This window comes from Canis lupus, chromosome 6, assembly GCF_048164855.1.
Source record: "Canis lupus baileyi chromosome 6, mCanLup2.hap1, whole genome shotgun sequence".
NCBI classification, from domain to species: Eukaryota; Metazoa; Chordata; class Mammalia; order Carnivora; family Canidae; genus Canis; species Canis lupus.
In genome coordinates, this window is record NC_132843.1 from 17,245,467 (window position 1) to 17,263,181 (window position 17,715).

Consider the following 17,715-nt stretch of genomic DNA (forward strand, 5'->3'; position numbering starts at 1 on the left):
TAATCTCCCCCTGCTCCATTTCTCTTTTTACACTGTCTTTTAAAGCATCTTAAGTGTAACTTACCAACCAAGCATTCATTTTTTAAAATACACGTATAAGGAAAAAGCTATAGTGGCTATACTTTAGGGAAGTTTAAGTTATATCTGATACTATAGACACAAAAGCAAAGGTAGTTTTAAAATATTTCAAAAAATACTTCTTCTGGTATGACATTATTTAAATGCTCAAGAGCTAAAGCTCAGTGTCCATATAAAATCCAATTATCAGGCAGGCATTTTTAGGATAGAAATACCACGTTCCTAATTGGCTATGTATTCAGGGTACAGCCATCTGCCTGTTTGGGAATACTAAGACAACTTATTTTTATACAACACATTATAGTTTTCAGGCATGATCACATTATTCATCTCCTTTTAGCATTTCCAGGGTGCCTGGTGACAGCACTGCAAGACTTATGGGGTTAACTAGTGTGCTGATGGGCTCATGGTTTTTGAGTTAGGCGAACCAGGATTTGAACCTAGGTCTTCTGACTCATTTCATGTTCTATAGATTTCAGTTCAATGCAGCAATCTCCCCCCAAAATTAAATTGTGCCTACATTTTTATTAAAATATAAACTCAAGGTAACTTTTAACTTCCCTCTTAAGCAGACACTCATCTGTCCTCAGCTCTGGAGAAGCACTCTGACAGACATTCAAGCAAACTTCCTTAAATGAATTTATTGACCCTCTGCTTATATTATAGCTAAACTGTTCAGGAAACCAAATTTTTTAGTGCCTTCTTTTCCCTCTGCAGCATTCTATAACTTAGTCAACATTAAGGAATCTTATTTTTATCACATTAGGTTAATTATGGATCTTCCTTGACTTACAATGGGGTTACGTCCCAATTAATTCATCGTAAGTTTAAAATATTAAGTAAAAAAATAAATGTCAAAAATGCATTTATACATCCAACCTGCCCAATATCACAGCTCAGCCTAGCCTACCTTAAATGTGCTCACTTACATTAGCCAACAGTTAGGCAAAATCATCGGACACAAAGCCTATTTTATAATAAAGTAATTTACTGAATGCTGTACTGAAAAACAAAATGGTTGTCTGGGTATAGAACACTTGCCAGCCTATTGGTTGTTTACTCTCGTGACTACGTGGCTGACTGGGAGCCATGGTTCCCTATTCTTGGCTAGCACTAGCTCCAGAAAAGATCCATATTTAAAATTTGAAGTATGAAAAAAATAAAAATAAAATAAAATAAAAAAACAAAATTTGAAGTATGGTTTTTATTGAATGCATATAGTTCTCACATTACCATAAAGTAGAAAAATCATAAGATGAACCACTGCAAGTCAGGGAACATCACAATAGTGAGTTTTGGACAAATACAATTGCAGGTTGGACAGTACATCTTGAGTTCTGAATTCTGGACTCTTTGGATGATGTTAAATTATTTAAAGTCTTTCAATGCCAGTAAAGTTATTTTTTTCCTGTAAATATAATTTTACTGGAATTTCTGAAAATATACCTTTGTTCAGTCATATACCTTTTAACAAAGAAGCAGATACTTTAATAATAAATTTGAAGAGACTTGTTTTTCATAGTCAGTTTTAGCAGGCAGCAATGATTTTTTTATTGAAAAAAATTAGATAACCTGAATAGCCAATAACAAAGGACAGCTGCCCTTGAGGTGAAATTAGTTGTTAAAATTATACTTACAAAAACAATAAAACAGAAAAATGCTTTTAGCAAAATACGAAGTCAAAAATAATCAAGTTACCATTTTGGAACTCTAAAAGATAGAGGAAAAAAATAACTTTAGTCATAAGATAGACCAGGCTGGTTCAGAAGGACCATACAGAGGAGGAGCAGTAAAATAACAGAAGTCTGTCTAGGGCACACTGAAGTAAGGGGATCAGTCAATTTTCTGGGCTAAGGAGATGGGTATCGGGAAAGACCTTATGGGAGAGGTGGTGCTTCAGGTAAATCTTTACAAAAAGAGACTGGTACTCAGGTGGAGGTAAGAGTATCGTTCAGAAGCAGCTGTCTGAGCAAATCCTGTATCAAAGATGACAAGAGTCCTCTTAGGTAGTGAGTTGGGGGTGGATTTTTCACACCTACATTTTCAAATTTATTTCATATGAAAAAAATTAAGAATTTGAAGAGTCAAACAAAATAGCTGTGTCTGTATTGGTTAGTATTATTTAAGATGCATTATTAGTACTTTATAATTCAGATGTCATGAAAACAGAAAGCACTGAAGCAAAAAACCTCAGGCATTTATTACACAGCACTATGCACAGGACAATGTGTTTGCTGTTTAAGAGCTACAAATCAGAAGACATATATTCACCGAAAAAGAAAATCCTTAACAAAAAGCAGATACATAGTAAACACCAAACGAGAGGTAAGGCAGTTAAGAGTGTCTATGAAGTAGATGTTTTCCAAAACAAGATTTCAATTTAGTGAGCGTAAGCTGAAGACCTACAACCTTCATTCATGCTAACAGGACTGCCAAGTGTGGCCCCTAGAGATACACCATCAGATGGCAGCACAGACCCTCGCCCTCCATGGCCAGCTGTACAACCTGACTCCCCCTCTCCCTCTCTCTCCTCCACTCCCTTTCTCCCAGTTCTTCCACCCCTGCCTTCCTTCAATCCTTCCTGCCAACCTCCTTTCCTCTCTACAACAGACAACAGGCTATCCCCACCCATCCCCTAGGAGGGCTCTAACAAAGGTCACCAATGACCTGAATACTGTAAAGTCCAATGGTCATTTTCTCAATTCTTAAAGAATTACAAACTCATCCACAGTATCTGACACTGCTTAATTCATTCCTCCCATATTCTTAGCAAGTGCAGGCACTGGGAGTCAAAGAACTGTAAGATCTGGTCCCGGCCCAGGGTCTAGCAAAGGTGGACAGTTCTGTGAACACCTGAGTTTAGTAAAGTTTTCTAGGTAAATAACAGAAGAAGAATGGGGACAGTAGGCCACATCGGAGGGATCAGCCATTTTACAGAGTAAAGGATGAGGTGTCTGGAAAGGACTGACTGATGATTGAGCTGTAAGGTGACAGAAGTAAAAGTGGGGGCCAGGGAGAGGGTTAAAATAGAGGACTTTTTCCAAGCAAACAGAACAGCAGAACACAGAAGTGAAGTACTGGGAAAGATGGGAGCTGAAGCTATAACAAAGGAATAGTAGTAGGAGCGGTTGCATGGAAATGAATCTATGAGTCGCTTGCAAAGCTGACTATATAAGATGAATAAAAAGGCAGGCAGGTAGTGGGACAAGAGTATAAAATAAAGCAAGAAACAGGGTGGCATCCCAATGCGTATCAGGAGGTTCTGTATACCCACGAGGTGTAAATCACAGACCTGTCTCTGAGCATTCCAGGTAGAGCAAGGTAGAGTAAGAAACATGATCAGTAACACAATTTATGGTGCTCTTGAGATGAAAACTAGGTGCTTAAGAACAAAAGCTCATTACTTCTAATACTATGAACAGAGATGTCTAATATACACAGTGGGAAATAGTTTGGGACTTACTTTATTGGCAAAAGGGAGTCATTCTTAAAAGACTCTGCCTTCGTAGCATTAGTCACACTAGTCTGTCTTCAGTGGATCATCAGTGCATATGGAGACTCCTAGTTTTAGATAGATTTAAATTCAAACATGTTTAGCTAAATATGGAAAAGGCCATAGCCACTGTGGAGGTTCATTGAGCAAGGTAAAGCCTGACAAAGAAGTAATTTTCAAATCTCCCTGTACTAATCCATCAGTGATAAATCTAAGCACTTCTGAGATCTTAAATCTCAATCTTAAAACTTCAGGTTTTTCAGTTTTGCCCATACATATAATTATCGAATGAACCAGACATTATCTATCATCCAATGCTCATGGGCAAGATAGTAATATCTCGGTGGAAAGCATAAAGCACTTGGAGAGAGTGCTTACTGCCTACATTGTGGTGGTTACAGAGCTCTGGTAATAGCAAGAGGCCACAATATTCCTGCTTTAAAAAGAAACACAGGCGGGAGATGAGGAGTCTTTACTGAGTACGAAGTTGGGAGTTTCACTTTCAGTCTGGGATGACTTAAGAACTGTGGAGATGGGGGGCAGGAACCGCTGTGCAACAATGTGAATATACTCAATGCCACCCAACTGGATACTTAAAAATGGCAAAAATGCCAAGTTTTAGGTTATGTGTACATTGCTACAAAAACACACACACACACAAAAAAAACAAAACTCAAACAAATAAGCACACAAAAACCTGTCAAGCCAAGATCTATCATCTGGATGCATGAAGTCTATTGTGGTCCTGTTATCTCTCACTTCAATGCCACTGAAAATCAAAACGACACAGAAGCAAGACGGGTTGATTTTTCTACAGACGTATTTCCTTTTTTTTTTTTTTTTTTTTTAAGGTTTTATTTATTTATTCGTGAGAGAGAGAGGGGCGCAGACACAGGCAGAGGGAGAAGCAGGCCCCATGTAGGGAGCCCAATGTGGGACTCGATCCCGGGTCTCCAGGATCACGCCCTGGGCTGAAGGCAGGCGCTAAACAGCTGAGCCACCAGGGCTGCCCAGCAGACACATTTCCAAACGCAGCAAAAGATATGTATTCGAGCAATACATACAGCTAGATTTCAGACGGGGCTAGCCCTTCACCATTCTATTTCCCACAGCATTTTCCCTCACAAACATATGTGCTTCTATAATAACTAAGGCTGCCCCAAATTGTCAGGATACTTCATCACCTCTGAGAAACTGGGTAAGGTAATTTATGAAATAGCCCTACATTATTTACTGAACTTTTGATGGGCAACTAGGGAAACTGGTATAGCACCAAGTAACGATGAGAAAGGGAACACTTCATGTTGCCTTATTTGTAGCTCTTTGTTTATTCCTACCTAGTCACAAAAGGATGGTGGCTTAATTGATAATTAATTTTATAGAAAAATTGTCAGAAAAATACTCCGAAGAACAAAGACTATGTTTTACAAGATAAATTCTTTAGCCTACAGACAAGTATTTAAAGTAGAAACTACACCTAATTATTTTCTCAAGGAAAACAGCAGTATTAATGGAAAGTCTGTTTTAATGTGGCAAATCTCCAAAGGCCTAGATCTTGAAATCTCTGTCCACATTAGGACTCAGAATTATTTTGAACACAATCTCCTTTCACTTTACAATTTCTTCACTCTCATCCAAATAGCATGGAAACCAACGGCTTTGACTGCATTAATGTGACTTTAAACATTCCTCATCACAATTTTATATATTAAATATGTACAGCTGTTTGTAGGTCACTCATACCTTGATAAAGTATTTTTAAAAACCTCAGAATTGGGGCAGCCCCAGTGGCGCAGCGGTTTGGCGCCGCCTGCAGCCTGGGGTGTGACCTGGGACACAGGGGACCTGGGATCGAGTCCCACATCGGGCTCCCCGCATGGAGCCCGCTTCTCCCTCTGCCTGTGTCTCTGCCTCTTTCTCTCTGTGTCTATGAATCAATAAATAAAATCTTTAAAAAACAAAACAAACAAAAAAAACCCTCAGAATTAAGAGGATCATTAACCCTATCCTACATTTTGAGTTTTCCTCCTATTAAAAGGTTAAAAGAGGTCATGAAGTTTAGCGTAAACATGCCAACAATTCTTATGTTATCCTGATCAACTTTTTTTTTTTTTTTTTTACATGACCTTTGAAAAAACAAGCTTGAGAACAAATAGTACAAAGGAGTGAGACCTGGAAGAACTGTGGATATGGTCCAAATAACCTTTCCCCTCTTACTTAAGGTAACAGGAAATGGTCAGGAGATACACACATTCAATTTAATACTTTTATTGTTGGCCTCCCACATACCAGGCATATTCTAAAAATGTCTATAGTAACCCAAAGTAACCCAAGCTTAAAATACCCGCACCAAATTTAAATTTCGCTTTAAGGGACAATTGTGTAAACTCAAAAATAACATAGTAAATATAAAGAACACAAAGAAAATAAAAACCAACCACATTTAAAATGAATTATAAACTGAAGTCAGAATAAGTCTAGAAGGGGCTGCCAAGAAGCTACTACAATAACTTACTAAGGAAGTGACAAAAGCTTGAAACAGAACCTTGGCAGCAAGCATCAAGAGTGAGAGACATTCTAGACATATCCTCCCTGAACGATGTCCAAGGTCAAAATCAACCAAATGGTATAGTGTTGCACAGGACAGAGTTTCTTAAAGGTATTGGCTGTTCCCCAAGCAACTAAATCTACTGTTTTCTACAACTTGTAAAATCTGCACACGTAATTGAAGATGAAGAACTTCCACAAACCACAGTGTGTGAACTACTGGGAGTCTTACAAGCTTCTACTTTCACTATTAAATCCAGAGCTTCCAGTTTGTCTTAAAATTATTTTCGAGGAGGTCACATATGCATTCATTCTACAAAGAAAATAACTCTAGAACGAAGACCAGTTACAGAATAATCCATAGTTATAAAACAAACTATTTTCTTGTGACTTCAACTTAATAAATTAATGTTTACCAAGTATCTACTACGCACCAGGTAAAGAACTAGCTGCTAAAATAGTGCAGGAAGATTAAGGAGACAAGGTTGATTTCCGCCAAGTATTCAAACTCCAATCAGTAAGACACATAAGTAAACATATGTTTATATAGAGCATTTGTGGGAACAGTTGAAGAAGTCACTTTAAGAGAATCAGGGTACATTTCCAAGCAGAAATGACATTTGAGCTGCAATGATAAAGGCCAGTTTAAGGCCGAAAAAGAGAAAAATAGGTGTGAGGGGAACAACAGCAAACAGTCCTAAAGCCTGAAAGAACAAGTGTGTGTCCAAGAATACCTGGGATAGCTAGAGAGAAGGGTGGCTGGAGGGAAAAGATGTGATCATCAGAGCTGAAGCTTTAAAGTGAATGAGATCACAGAGTTTGGACTTAACCTGTAGTAATGGGCATGTTTTTTCAGGAAGTAATGAGATCAGTTTTAGACTTTACAGACAGCTCTGATCTATCAGATTCCCTTGGCCAGTCTAACAATTACTAACAATCACCACAAACTTGGTGGCTTAAAAACATCAAAAATTTAGTTCTTTGTAATTTTGGAGGCCAGAAATCCAAACACCTTCCTAGGACCAAAAGCACCAGGGGAGTATTGGTATTGGCAGGACCACTGTCCCTCTGGGGGCACTAGGGGAGAATACATTCCTCAAGTCTTCCAGCTCTGGGCCTGTGGCCACTTCACTCTAGTCCCTGTCTCCGCCTTCACAGCACCTCTGGCTTTCTGTTACTGGATACTGCTGCCGGCATTTAGGTCCCACTCAGATAAGCCAAGATCATCTCCTCATCTCAAAATCCTTAATTACATCAGCCAAGATATTTTTTTTTTTCCAAAAAAAGGTTATAGGTTCTGAGGATTAGAAGGTGAACCTTTCCATGGGGGCCACTTTTCAGCCTCCCATACCTGACAACATGCCACAGGAGGGATGGCTGGTCAGAGACAAAGACTAGTAGCAGCCAAACCTGTTAGATGTGTACCACCCTAGTCTCTGGAGTCCTAAGGAGAACTGCAGTCCTACCTGACAGTGCCTCAGTTTACCAGAGGGGTGAGCAAAGGTGTAAAAGACAACTTACACATTTGTAGTTTTCACAGTGGGAAGATGGTGATACATTCACCAAGACAAGGGATGTATGTAGAAGGGGACAAAGCATGGTGCCAAAAGAGATGGGAATCCTAAATATATCCTTCTCCTCCACAACCAACTACGTACTCTTCAAGTTCAGTTATTTTGGCCTTAAAAATAGGTGTCAAAATTCCATTCACTCAAATATTTGAATTCCTAATGCATGCCAGACTCTGTGCTAGCTGCTAGGGATGCAGAGTTCCTCACGGAATGTATGATCTGGTTGATGGACAGGCTGACAAAAACCAAATAATTGTACAAAATTTCAACATGGGAAAATATTGCAGAGAGCCTGCGAGTGGGGATCTGATCAAGTCAAGAAAGTCCACCAGGCTTCCCTGAGGAAGCTCCTGACCCCTAAGCAAAGGTCAAAGATATGTGTTCATGAAAGAATAAAGAGAAAAAGAACTGAAACTTTCCATTCTCACTTAAATTGCTTTTATTCAAATTTGTCATTTCTTATCTAGGACACCAGGACCTAGAATCAATCTTTACTCCTATAACACAAATACTCTACTAAAATGTGAACTCCTGAGTAGAGACCAGGTCTTATTTTCTTTGAACTCCCAATTCTTAGTATAATGTAATTATAAGAATTCTCTAATGTTTACTTCAGAAAAATATGAATCTTTATAAAACACTAATCAGATGCCCCTCTAATAATTATGTCTGTTGGCTCCCCACCACCACCTAAAATTCAAGTTCTTTTTCTTTTTAAAAGATTTTATTTATTCATGAGAGACCCAGAGAGAGACACAGAGAGAGAGAGAGAGAGAGAGAGGCAGAGATACAGGCAGAGGGAGAAGCAGGCTCCATGAAGGGAGCCTGATATGGGACTTGATCCTGGGATTCTGGGTTGACGCCCTGGGCCAAAGACAGCCACTAAACCACTGAGCCACCAGGCGTCTCTAAAATTCAAATTCTTGAGCACAAACTTATCATAAGACTCATTACTAGCTGGTCCTAAATTACCTTCTTGGCTTCATCCTGTCACTACTTCTCAGCACCCTAATCACTCATCTCTGCTTTGGCCTTACCGTATTTCATGGGGTTTTGAAAACTATTTTTCTTTATCTTTGCATGTATTGTCCTCTTCCATAAAGATATTCTATCCCGTCATATCTGTCTGAAGAACTCCTTACTCACTCTTCAAAACACTCTTTGAACGTGATGCCTTGCCCAACTTTCTCAAGCAGTTAGCAGACTCTCCTCTGAATTTCTGTAACCCTCCTGACATACCATCTGGCAGAACTCATTACTTATTCAACAAATATTTGTTGAGCACCCCTTTCTTCGTCTAGCACCATCCTGGGGCAGGGGGGAATACAACAGTTAACTAAACAAAATCCTGTCCTGACTGAGGAGCATACATTCTAATTGTAGGAGATCAACAAACAAATGAATACTATGTGAAAGGTGCTTTTTTTTTTTAAGGGCAAAAAAAGGGGGGGGAAGGGATAAACATTGTTGGGTGAGGATCTTTCTGAATAAGAAGGAAGTGAGGGAGCAAGTACTGTAGATATCTGGGGTAAGACAGTTCTAGTCAAAGGAGATAATGAAAAGCAAAGGTCTGAGATCACACTATGCATATTTTCAGGCCACAACGCTATGAAACTTGAAGTCACAAGAAAAAATTTGGGAAGTCCACAAGGGAGGTTAAAGAATATCCTTTTAAAATTATGAATGGGTTAACCAGGAAATTAAAAAAGAAATAAAAAAAATACATGGAAGCAAATGAAAATGAAAACATGACAGTCCAAAACCTTTGGGACGCAGCAAAGGAGGTCACAAGAGGGAACTACATAGCAATTCAGGCCTTCCTCAAGAAGCAAGAAAAATCTCAAGTACACAACCTAACCTTAAATCTAAAGAAGCTGGAAAAGAACAGCAAATAAAGCCTAAAACCAGAAGAGAAAAAATCAAGAGCAGAGCAGAAATAAAGGATATAGAAATCAAAAAAAAAAAAAAAAATAGAACAGATCAACGAGACTGGGAGCTGATTCTTTGAAAGAATTAACAAAACTGATAAACCCCTAGCCAGATTTATCAAAATGAGAAGGGACTCAAAATAAATAAAATCACGAACTGAAAGGGGAGAGATCACAACCAACACTACAGAAATACAAACAATTATTATGACCAATTATATGCCAACAAATTGGGCAATCTGGAAGAAACGGATAAATTCTTAGAAACATAAATTACCAAAACTGAAACAGGAAGAAATAGAAAATTTCAACAGACCCATAACCAGAGAAAAATTTGAAGTAGTTATCAGAAATCTCTCAACAAACAAGAGTCCAGGGCCGGATGGCTTCTCAGGGGAACTCTACCAATTTTTTAAAGAAAAATTAATAGTTACTCTTCTAAAACTGTTCCAAACAATAGAAATGGAATGATAACCTCCAAATTCATTCCACAAGGCTAGCATTACCTTCATTCCAAAACCAGACACAGACCCCACTAAAAGGAGAATTACAGACCAGTATTTCTGATGAACATGGATGTAAAAATTCTCAGTAAGATACTAGCTAATGGAATCCCACCATACATTAAAAGGACTATTCACTATGATCAAGTGGGATTTATTCCTCGGCTTCAGGGGTGGTTCAATATCTACAAAGCAACCAACATGATACATCAAATTAATAAAAGAAAGGCTAAGAACCATATGAGAAGATCTTCTCAATAGATGCAGAAAAAGCATTTGACAAAATACAGCATTCTTTCTTGATAGAAACCCTCAAGAAAGCAGGTATGGAAGGAATATACCTCGACTTCATAAAGGCCATATATGAAAGACCCACAGCTAATTTCATCCTCATTGGGAAAAAACCGAGAGCTTTTCCTCTATGGTCAGGAACATGACACAGATGTCCACTCTCACCACTGTTGTTTAATATAGTACTGGAATCCTAGCCTAAGCAATCAGACAACAAAAAGAAATAAAAGCTATCCAAATTGGCAAGAAGTCAAACTTTCACTCTTCACAGACAACATGATACTGTGTAGAAAACCCAAAAGACTTCACCAAAAACTAGTAGAACTGATTCATGAATTCAGCAAAGTTGAAGTTTCTGTAGGTTGAGATAAAATCAACGTACAGAAATCTGCTGCATTTCTATATACCAATAATGAAGCAGGAGAAAGAGAAATCAAGGAATTGATCCTATTCCAACTGCATCTAAAACCATGAGACACCTAGAAATAAAGCTAACCAAAGAGGTAAAAAGTCTGTACGCTGAAAACTATAGAACACTTATGGAAGAAACTCAAGATGACACAAAGAAAAAACATCCTATACTCATGGATTGGAAGAACAAATATTGTCAAAATGTCTATACTACCCAAAGCAATCTACACAATCAATGCAATTCCATCAAAATAACACCAGCATTTTTCACAGAGCTAGAACAAATAATCCTAAAATTTGTATGTAACTAGAAAAGACCCTGAATAGCCAAAGTAATGTTGAAAAAGAAAAGCGGGAGGCATCACAATTCCAGACTTCAAGCTGTATTATAAAACTGTAATCATCAAGACAGTATAGTACTGCACAAAAACAGTCACATAGATCAATGGAACAGAATAGAGAATCCAGAAATGGACTCACAACTATATGGTCAACTCATCTTTGACAAAGCAGGAAAGTATATCCAATGGAAAAAGGAAGTCTCTTCAACAAACGGTGTTAGGAAACCTGGATAGCCACATGCAGAATTAAACTGGACCACTTCCTTACAGCATACAAAAAATAAATTCAAAATGAATGAACATCTGTGAGACAGAAAACTATCAAAATCCTAGAGGAGAAAACAGGCAGCAACCTCTTTGATCTAGGCCACAGCAAGACATGTCTCTGGTGGCAAGGGAAACAAAAGCAAAAATGAACTATTGGGATCTCATCAAAATAAAAAGCTTCTGCACTGCAAAGGAAACAGTCAACAAAACTAAAAGGAAACCTATGGAATGAGAGAAGGTATTTGCAAATGACATACCAGATAAAGGGCTAGTATCCAGAATCTATAAAGAACTTACCAAACTCAACACCCCAAAAATAAATAATTCAGTTAAGAAATGGGTAAAAGACACGGTCACTTTTCCAAAGACATAAAATGGCTAACAGATGCAGGATAAAATGTTCAACATCACTCATCAACAGGGAAATACAAATCAAAACCATAAGATACCACCTTACACCTCTCAGAATGTAAAATTAACAACTGAGAAAACAACAGATGCTGGGGAGGATGCAGAGAAAGAGGAACCCTTTACACTGTTGGTGGGAATACAAGCTGGTACAGCCACTCTGGAAAACTACATAGAGATTTCTCAAAAAGTTATAAGAGAGCTACCCTATGACCTAACAATTACACTTCTAGGTATTTACCCCAAAGGATATAAAGAGATTCGAGGGAACACATGAACCCCAATGTTTATAGCAGCAACAAGAGCCAAAATATGGAAAGAGCCCAGATGTCCATCGACAGATGTATTTGATAAAGGTGATGTGGTATATCTGTACAATAGAATATGACTCAGCCATCAAAAAAAAAAAAAAAAAGAAATATTGCCATTTGCAACAGTGGATGGAACTAGAGGGTATTTTTTTAGGGGTTTTTTTTTGGGGGGGGTTAAATTTATTCATGAAAGAGAGAGAGAGAGGCAAAAACATAGGCAGAGGGAGAAGCAGGCTTCCCATGGGGAGCCTGATGCAGGACTTGATCCCAGGACCCCAGGATTGAGCCAAAGGCAGATGCTCAACCACTGAGCTGCCCATGTGCTCCTGGAACTGGAAGATATTATGCTAAGCAAAATAAGTAATCAGGGAAAAAACAATTATCATATAATCTCACTCATATGTGGAATTTAAGAAACAAAACAGAGAATCACAGGGGAAGAGAAGAAAAATAAAACAAGATGAAATCAGAGAGGGAGACAAACCGTAGGAGTCTCTTAATCATTGGAAACAAACTGAGGGTTGCTGGAGGAGGGGAGGGGTTGCAGGATGGGTGAGCTGGTTGATGGGCATTAAGGAGGGCACTTGTGATGAGCACTGGGTGCTTTACGTAAGTGATAAATCACTAAATTCTACACCTGAAACCAATACAACATGATATGTTAACTAACTTGAATCTAAGAAAGAAAAGAAAAAGTCTGAGGGAGAACATGCTTGGCAAGTTCAAGAACTAACACTGAGGTCAGAGGGACAAAAGTGACGGGGAGAAGCAGACTTCAGAACAGTGGCAGAGGGCCAGACTGTGTAGGACTTTGGCTTTTATTCCAGCTAACAAGCAAAGCCATTGGAAGTTTCCGTACAGAAAATTGATGTGAACTGATTCATGTTTCAGAATGATCTGTGAATACTGGGTTTAGAACACTGCTGCAGATAAGGGTGCAGGCAGAGAAAGCAGTCAGAAAATCACTGTGACAATCCAGGCGAGAGATGGTGGGGGTGTGGATCTGGGTGATAAGAGTCTAATATGGCAAGTGGCCAGATTTTTTTAAGAGAGAGCATGAGCAGGAAGGGGAGAGGAAGGGGCTGAGGAAGAAGGAGAGAATCACAAGCAGGTTCCAAGTTCAGCACAAAGTTTGACACGGGGCTCCATCTCATGACCCTGAGATCATGACCTAAGCCAAAATCAAGAATCAGATGTTTAACCAACTGCACCACTCGGTGCCCCCTGATGTATTTCAAAGGTACATCTAATAGAATTTGTTGATGGACTGAAGGTGGATGTGACACATAAAAATAAAACTGTCTGTGAAGGATAAGTCAAAGGTTCCCAGCCTTGGGCAAAGCACCTGGAAAGACAGATCTTCCATCTACCAAAATGCAAAAGACTGCAGAAGGGGCAAGGTTTGAGTAGAAAGCTAGAGTTCTCTTTAGGACATTTTATGACACATAGGAGCTATCTTAGACATTTAAGTGAATATGCTACGTGGATATTTAGACAGAAGTCTGAGTTCAGAGGGAAGACAAAGGCTGGAGATACAGAATTATGGATTTATCAGAATACAGACAATATTTCAAGGCACAAGACTACCATGAAGCCACGTTAGGCAATGTTGCTCAAGCTTTAATGTCTGTATGAACCTTCAGAGTTGAAAAACATGTAGATTTTTATTCACTAGATATGAACTGAGGCCTTGGGTTCTCCATTTCCATCAAGTTCCCAGGTGATGCTGATGCTAACCATCAGACTGCAGTTGGAGAAAAAAGGACCTAGAACTAAGCAGGGACAGAAAAGAGGTTCCTGCCTGACCCCTGCAACACTCTAGTATCAGAAGTTGGAAGGATGCAAAAGGACTAGCAAAGGAAACAGAATGTGATATCACAAATGTGATATTCTGGAAGCTAAGTAAAGAAAATGTTCTAAGAGGGAGGGTGTAATCACAAACTTTACGTGCTGATGAGAGGTCAAGAAAGAAAAAGAAAACTGAGAAAGTGGCACTCAATCAGGCAGCTGAGTGCAGTCCAGCGGTGATCTGGTTGAGAGCACTGCATGCAGTAGTGGAAACAAACATATAAGCAGAAGATAATGGTAAGGAAGGAGAGGACTCTGGGATCAGAGGTATTTTTAACAGATTTAGCATTTTAAAGACAAGAGCACTGATGGGAATGAGGAATAACCAATTACCTGGGGAAGAGGAGGAGCTGCACAGACGTCCTCCTGTAGGCCCGAGGAGAATCCCAGGCACAAGGGGAGGGTGGTTTCAGACAGGGACATAATAGTCATCAAGGCAAAGCAGAAAAGGCGGAAGATACACACATATGGACACATCCAGGTGTGTGAGGGCTGTGACAGTGGGAACATCGGAAGCTTCTCAGTGCCGTAAACAATGTCCTCAGTGGCACAGGATGGAAAAGAAGTTACTGGTGAGATAAGCATGAAAGCAGCATGTGAAAGCAATGGACTACAGAAATGGAATAGGACCTCGGGGCAGCAAAAGAGCACACATGGGCTCTAGTGCCATGGGCTTACAGCCAGAGCCACCAGCATGGCCCTGGCTATGCCTCCAGCCTCACCTAGTCCCTTGAGGGCTGAGGCTGGCAAGAGGAGAGGGATGGTGTGATATCCTATCAGCAGAGTACAAGGCAGGGGACTGATCCCATGTTGCCCCATGAAAGCTAGGCCTCAAAGGCGGACAGGACGTGAGGGCACATGTGGAGTGGCGGGTGGGGTAAAGATGGAGATGATATGGTACAGTCAAAGCAATGTTGGGATCAAGGTTTCTAAGAGAGTGGGTCCAAAGATAGGAGACAAGCGTCAAGCTGTGGGCCATACAGATAGGATGGTGCTGACACAGTTCCTGAGAAAGGCAAACTCCAAGGTCCAGTCTTGGCAGTGAGCAGCTGGGGTGGAGGGCCAGATCCCTTGTACATTATACTGACACTGTCTTTCCACACGTTCATCTCTTGCCCTAGACTGACCGTGAATCCCCCAGATTGAGGGACCAGATCTTTCCTATCTTGGTATCACTGTGCCTAACAAAGCACCTGACACACAGTGGGCACTCAGTAGATACATCTGGTTAATGAAATCCTCTCAATGCTAAGGACAGTACAAAGTGCACGTGGCTTACAATAAATATTTAATGAAGATATCAATTTAGTCAATAAAAACATTTCAGAAAATGAAGATGGACCCAGAAGGTCAACCCAAAACCTAAAGGATAAATTATACTCAGCAGTGTCTACCTATAGCACAAATATAATATAAGGAAGCTGCTGGATAGTTTTTTAATGCAACAAACACAAAGCTAGATTCAGAGCCCCTGCCACTTATTGGATTTTCTCTAGAATGTTTCATGTTTCAAATGGAAGCTGTTAAGAGCCATATTCTGTGGTACTCGATTTGCCGTCTATCACATCAACTAATTAATATGTTTTGTATTGGGCAGTAGAGAAGATACAAAAGTTAAATACCACAAGGTCTCTGCCCTTAAGAGAAATGTAGTGTTGTTGAGGATATAAGGGAAGAATACACAAAAAGTTACTTAACAAGAAAAAGGGCAAGAACAAGGCACTGTGGCTAATTCTCAGAAGGAGGAGGGGGGGGGAACAAGAGAGAAGTAAGTGCCAAGAATACAGAGGTGGGTGGTATCGCCAAGCACCAGGCCGGTGCAGCCTACAGTAAAGACACACAGAAGAGGGCCGGATAAGAAAGGGACGGATAGCCAGTTTAAAAATAAGCTGTAAAAAAAAATAAATAAATAAATAAATAAAAATAAATAAAAATAAGCTGTAGGAGAAGACAACACTGGGCCTGGGAACAATGACCACTTTGGTCAGACCCTATGTCTTCTGTATGTCAAATGTCAGTGGAGATGGTATCACTTTTCTCCACTGTGACCTGTAATACTTACTGAATTAAACTCTATTTGACAGAGGTCATAATTGGTTCTGTGTTACTTTCCTCCAGACAAAACCCAAATTGTTATGTGACCACTTCTCATTTTGAAGTTCTGACTTAAAAAGACATGAGCACCCACCCCTGCAACTGATGAGAAATGCTAAAACTGGCTTCAATTTCATGACATAACTCTCTATTGGTTTTGCCAGTCTACACTATTGGATTGTATGCATTATTCATGCACATTTCAACCAAAATAGCATTAAGAGGAAAACCTAGCAAGAAAGCCTTTTTTGAGCAACTGATCTCAACATGTTTCTAAAAAGGAAAATGAACAGACAGCAAGAAAACCAATATATTTTGAAGTTATAATATCCAAAAGGCAAGAATTTTGGTGAAACTGCCATCTCAGTCAGACCAGTTCTACAAAATAACAGCCACAGAATTATTTAACTGGTAACAGATGTTTCAAAAATAATTCCCAGAAGATTACTAGAGATTCACGAAGTCAAGCACCCTGAATTGTCCCTCCCCCTTAGCAACTTTTTCATTCCCCTCTCCTTTCTGTGAGCACGTCTCAGAGCCCAAACTGGATTGTTAATTTCCTCAAGCACAAATTTTATGCTTTGATACCATCTCACCCCGGCTCACTCCTTGCATCTCTCTTCTCCCACACAGAATCCAAAGTGGAGCACGAAGACCATATGAAATCAGCAAGCAAGACCAATTCTCTTGTATCGAATACCAATGCATTTTTAGGGAGGACAGAAATATCAGTGGCATATGTTCAAAACCTGCATCCCATATTTAGAGAGGAACTCGGGGATCTAAAAAGATAAGGTAACCATGGTCATACAAAGACCAGTACAGTACAATGAAGAGCCTATGAAAGAGGTGTCAGTGAGTGAGCACTAAAGAAATTATTAATTCTGCCAGGGGAGTGAGGAAAGACAGCTCAGGGAAGGAGGTAATCTAGAGGTATTTGAAAGCTCTGGTAGGAGAAGAGGGGAGCAATAGAGCAAAAGTGAAACAGAAAGGGTAGGAATATGGGACGCCTGGGTGGCTCAGCAGTTGAGCGTCTGCCTTCGGCCAAGAGCATGATCCTGGAGACCTGGGATCGAGTCCCATGTTGGGCTCCCTGCAGGGAGCCTGCTTCTCCCTCTGCCTGTGTCTCTGCCTCTCTCTGTGTGTCTCTCATAAATAAAATCTTAAAAAGGGGGGGGGGGTAGGAATATGAAGAAGGAACCACTTTCTTCTTCCCTAAAGTGGTTCTATTATTTCTATACTTCTTTCCCTTGCAGTACAGCATTTTTCCAACAGAACCAGTTTTCCTTTAGTTTCTTCTTACATCTTTTTTGCTTCAGTGTGCATGACTGTTAGGCCCCTATACCAGGACGTGGTCACTTTATGGTAAGATCAGCAATTTCACTCAACCATTACTTTTCTTAAACACACATACATCCATACATATACACACACACACAAAATTAGATGTTGCTCCTTTTAACTCATATTACACAACAGAATTCAACAAAATTGTGAATAAGAAATCTGTTTGCTTAAGGGAATTTTATGAAATCTTTAGTCACTGTGCATACTTGAAAAGTAATGTAAAAATGATCAAGAGATCCCATTGGGCTGGAAAAATTAGGCTATACTGTATGGTTAC

General features: G+C 39.6%; 1 protein-coding gene across 10 annotated transcripts in view; it reads right to left on the reverse strand.

The window, feature by feature from the left end:
* The window catches only part of OSBPL1A (oxysterol binding protein like 1A), a 227,569-nt gene that overhangs the window by 68,374 nt on the left and 141,480 nt on the right, over positions 1-17,715 (reverse strand). The gene's annotated exons all lie outside the window — the stretch shown is intronic.